The sequence below is a fragment of the Lithobates pipiens genome, unplaced genomic scaffold, assembly GCF_037356315.1.
Source record: "Lithobates pipiens isolate NorthernLeopardFrog02 unplaced genomic scaffold, aLitPip1_a1.2 Scaffold_10, whole genome shotgun sequence".
Lineage (NCBI taxonomy): Eukaryota > Metazoa > Chordata > Amphibia > Anura > Ranidae > Lithobates > Lithobates pipiens.
In genome coordinates, this window is record NW_027507686.1 from 35,904,190 (window position 1) to 35,909,564 (window position 5,375).

The 5,375-nt window shown below is 47.3% G+C and overlaps 1 long non-coding RNA gene across 1 annotated transcript; it reads left to right on the forward strand.

Annotated features, from left to right (window-relative positions):
* The first annotated feature begins 375 nt into the window (after positions 1–375).
* Positions 376–2,668, forward strand: LOC143930171 (uncharacterized). Its single transcript, XR_013262725.1, has 2 exons — positions 376–633; positions 2,103–2,668. It is a non-coding gene; the product is annotated as an uncharacterized LOC143930171 (long non-coding RNA).
* Positions 2,669–5,375: the final 2,707 nt, after the last annotated feature.

Genomic DNA, 5,375 nt, shown 5'->3' on the forward strand with positions numbered 1-5,375 from the left:
CAGTTTGATCCCGAAATCGCGGCCGCTAGTGCGCATGCGCGGGATTTCCGTTCCGCGCATGCGCAGTTTGATCCCGAAATCGCGGCCCCTAGTGCGCATGCGCGGGATTTCCGGTCCGCGCATGCGCAGTTTGATTCCGAAATCGCGGCCCTTAGTGCGCATGCGCGGGTTTTCCGGTCCGCGCATGCGCAGTTCGATCCCGAAATCGCGGCCCCTAGTGCGCATGCGCGGGATTTGCGGTCCGCGCATGCGCAGTTTGATCCCGAAATCGCGGCCACTAGTGCGCATGCGCGGGATTTCCGGTCCGCGCATGCGCAGTTCGATCCCGAAATCGCGGCCCCTAGTGCGCATGCGCGGGATTTCGGGTCCGCGCATGCGCAGTTTGATCCCGAGATCGCGGCCGCTAGTGCGCATGCGCGGGATTTCCGGTCCGCGCATGCGCAGTTTGATTCCGAAATCGCGGCCCCTAGTGCGCATGCGCGGGATTTCCGGTGCCCGCAAAATTCCCTATCTGCGCATTTTATCCTATGGACGTAACGGATGTTTGTTTACTTGCAATTGCCGCTATGAAAAAGATTGTGGCGGGAAAGCATCGCCTCACATACAGGAGAAGGTCCCGGGATGCAGAATAAGGCGAGTTCTCTGCAATCTTTGAAATGTTTGGTTGGTTTTCATACTGACATTGTGAAATCTGTTCAGCAGTTTGCCATTTATTTGTGCTGTAGATGATTGGTATGACATTTTCTCTCCTATGGAGGTGGTCGATGATTGTGCTGAATTTCGTTCGGTGCTGACAGAGAGCAATTTTGAACTGGGGAATTTGATAGAATCTGTAATTTTTCTTTCCTGGCACAAAAGCATGGCGGCATAGTTGTGGGTAAGCCCCGCCTCCTCATACCGTAGGACCCACCCACATGTCTGCATTCTAGTCCCAATACAAACGGGAGCAGGGTGGGGCTCGTGTGCCCTCGTACGTATCTGCCAGAAAAAGAAAATGAGAGCGTTCGGTGCGCACAGAATCTGGACAGTTGTGCATAGCAACCAATCCACTTCTAAATTTAGCTTGTTCAATTAACCACTTGCCAACCGCTGCACGTCAGTATACATGGTCACAATGGCAGCGGTGGGCAAATGGTCATACCTGTACGTCCCCTTTAATTGGTGGGACTTGATGTCCGCCAGTCTGCCACCGATCGTGTCGCGGAGCCGCAGAACGGGGAGGTGCCTATGTAAACAAGGCATTTCCCCGTTCTGCCTTGTGACATGACATCGGGAGCAGTGAACGCTGTCGTGAATGGAAGCCCGCCCGCCTGCCCTCCCTCCGCCCAGTTAGAATCACTCCCTAGGACACACTTAACCCTTTGATCGCCCCCTAGTGTTAACCCCTTCCATGCTCCTGTCATTTACACAGTAATCGGTGCATTTTTATAGCACTGATCGCTGTATAAATGACAATGGTCCCAAAATAGTGTCCAAAGTGTCCCCCATAATGTCTCAGTCATCGCCGCAATTACTTACAAAAAAATAAATAAAAGTGCCATAAAACTATCCCCTAGTTTGTAGACGCTATAACTTTTGCGCAAACCAATCAATATACGCTTATTTTAAATTTTTTTTTTGGACTGTAGGTCCAAGAAATATCTCCTAAACCTACACGGTTTAGGAGATATTTGGCGAAAGACAGGCACCGCTGTCTACGATGCATGCGCCGTAGACAGCGGCACGCAGGCGTACTGAGCGTGGCATCGTCAACGACAGGAGTGACGTCATCGCGGCGAGACCCCACCGAGAAGATGGATGCGTTGGACTACAGGGGACAGCGGTGACATCGCTGGCTCCTGTGTCAGGTAAGTGACACATAATGGACTACTATGCGATGCGATGCGATGCATAGTAGTCCATTATGCTTTACCTTTGCAGGGAATGAAAGAGGAAGTAAACTCATCAGGGTTTACTTCCTCTTTAAGATGGTGCTAAAAACAAAACAAAAAAAAACTAACATTTTCATATTAAATAATGTGCCAGTGTAACCCTTCCAGGTATTTATTACTGAAATCAAAGCAACTCCCCCTGACAATGCCTTTATTTGCTTTTCTCTCCAGACGTACAGAGCCATCTTTGTTCAGACATCTTCCAGAGATACCATCTACTTCCTTGGCTGAGATGCCAAGATGAGCCAATCATGTCAATCCAGGTGGCTGTGTTTATAAATGTCTGACGCAGATCAGCCCCTCCTGAAGCATCTCACCTTGCAACATGCTACAAAGTTACAATGTGCAGCCTGATCACTGAGGAAGAGGAGGAAATGAATGCTTCCTCCTGCCTGCAGCAGACTGATGACATCATCTTAGCCTATGGAAAGCGCATGTGTAACACTTCTCTCATATATGCAAAAATCTGTATGTTTGCTGTTAGTCCAAGCAGCCGGAGGGGACGTCCCCACCACCTTCCGCGGCTCTCCCAGGTTCTCCTGTCCCACCAGGAGACCCGATTGACCAGCCAGCATGTCCGCCAGCTGGCCAGAGACCCAAACGAAGCCACGTCAATCGGGTGTCAGATCTAGTAACCCAGAAGCGACGTCAGGACCTTGTGAGAGGAATAAAAGTGATCAGAATTTTTTCCAAAGGGACAGTGTAAACATGTATTATTAAAACATTTTATTCCCAAAGGGACAGTGTAAAAATGTATAATTATTTTTTTATCTTTATTTTTATTTATTTTTAAAGCGCCCCATCCCTCCATGCTTTCGTGCAGAAGCGAATGCGTATGTAAGTCACCCCCTCAAACCACACACACCACAGTTGTTAGAGCGAGAGCAATAATTCTAGCACAGGACCTCCTCTGTAACTCTAAACTGCTAATCTGTAGAAATTTGAAAAAATGTTGCCTATGGAGATTTTTAAGTACTATAGATTGTCACCATTCCACAAGTGTGCGCAACTTTAAAGCATGACATATCAATTTACTCACTTTACTGTTTTTTTTTTTTTTTATTTATAAAAATTTATTTCTTACAAAAAAAAAAAAAATCGCATTTGAAAGACCGCTGGCTAAATACTGTGGGACATAAAATACTGCAACGATTGCCATTTTATTCTCTAGGGCAGGGATGTGCAATTAGCGGACCTCCAGCTGTTGCAGAACTACAATTCTCATGAGACTCTGGGTGTCATGCTTGTGGCTGTCAGAGGCAGACGCATGATGGGACTTGTAGTTTTGCAACAGCTGGAGGTCTGCTAATTGCCTATCCCTGCTCTAGGGTATCTGCTAAAAAAAAAAAATAAAAAAAAATGCAGAATGTTTGGGGGTTCATACGGATTTTAACTTGTAAACAACAAGAGTCAGAAAACGGCTTAGGCATGAAGGGGTTAAAAACCTCCATAGGTGACCCTTTAAATGTTTTTACAGGTTACCATTTTAGATTTACAAAGGCACTAGAACTATTTCTCTTGCTATAACTTTGGCGGCGATACCTCCCATGTTTGGTGCACAACACCGTTTAGATATGGAAAGCACAATGTGGTCACCTCCGCATGCAAGCGTGTGGGGGGGGGGGGTGCTTTAAATTTTTTTTTTAAAAGAGTCCAAAACAAGTCAAACTGACATGAGAAGTTGGGGTCTGGCAGGTAGATGGTTGTTCCCGTGCCGTGACAGGATGAGTACCCCAAACTTAGTGGATGACTGACAATTAACCACCAGGCTTAACTATTTCCACCGGTCCATCATGATATCTCTTCCCATGTTGTAGAAAAAGGATAAGCGGTGGAACTCATACTTATGTGCAGCTTCTGGCAGCGAAATAAGGCAAAGTACGTGTTCTGGTAGCTTCTTACAAAAGGCTCTACTGTACAGTTCAGGTCTCTCTTCCCCCAGTTGTCAGAAGAGCTGTTCAGGCACAAAGTGGAACACTCACTTGTACGTTTTCATGACGTAGTGCTCCATATATATCGCTAGAACTGGGATAAACAGGTACCCACCCTTGGGGTAGATAGGCATATAGGAGCTGTGGGTTCCAGAACAGTGGTGTATCGCAGATGTGGCAGCGAGCACGAGGGGCGAGTGTAGCTAGGTCACACATTCTTCCAGCGTGTCCGTAAGGCAAAGGGCAAAATCGTATACCGATTGAAACAATTCCCCGGTATCGGTGAGTGGAGGGATCCGCTTCTACTGTAATAGTTGACCGGCCATGGTGGCTGGAGGCAGCACACGTGGAGCATTTGCACCTCCTTCTCAGGTCTGCTTGCTATAAATGCCCTAAGGAGCATTCATGGTTTTAATCGGTATACGATTTCGCCCTTTGCCTTACGGACACGCTGGAAGAATGTGTGACCTAGCTACACTCGCCCCCTCGTGCTCGCTGCCACATCTGCGATACACCACTGTTACAGAACCCACAGCTACTATATACCTATCTACCCCAAGGTTGTATATCCACCAATCCAGTGATGGAACGTGATGTAGGAGCCAATCAATAACCACACACAGTTAGTGGTGTTTACTATTGCTGGGTAAGCCTGAAAAAGTTCTCACTAGCTAGCTAATACCATGGTCCTTTTAAAGGTGGTCTTCAAGTGTATCGAGTAGGCTTAGCCCCACGTTGGGTGCCAAAAAGTAGGGTGTAGGTGGGTGACACTTCCTCCATGTTCCCCTCCTCGTTGGGCGGCAACGTAGGAGGCCTGCTCGGGGGTGGGTTCTTCTGGGCTATGCTTAGCACTGGAGATCACTTCCTTACACATGGGGCACCTTGACTTGCACTGGATACCTTCACTGCCATTGTGTTATTCTGCTGGGTGTCCAGTGCGTCCCTGTACCTGTAAGGAAGGATGAGCTCCCTCCCTAATCTATCCATTTTTATACGTGCTCCATCTTTGGAGACTCTCAAATTATAGCGTTAGGACTGCAGAAATATTGGGGTGCCTTTTCCATGTGCTCTTTGCTGTAAAGGCCAGTTTATAGGTCTTTGGTTACCATTAGTTTGTATTATTTGTATGATAGCATTAAAAACCTACCTGCTTACATGTTTTCCAAAAAAAAAAAAATATGGCTGTTTACTTTTGCCTCATCCGGAAGTGAAAAAATGCTCACAGGCTTCTTAGATGGGGATGTTACGTTCCCTAATCAGGTTTATGAGCAGAACCACTGGCTTCCGTGCTGGCCTCCCTGACGGGCAGTGGGAGAGGGACGACTTGTAAAAGCAATCCTAGTGGCTAATTCGCCTCTGGATTACCTTTACAACGTAGGACATCGTCAGCTGAGAAAAACGATGCCAGAGTTATGGCAGACAGCTGCAGCCATAGCCCCGGTATAACTGCTTGACGCACAATCACATGTATGCCATTGTGTTCAAAGGGTTTACCATTACCAGTCCAGGCCAA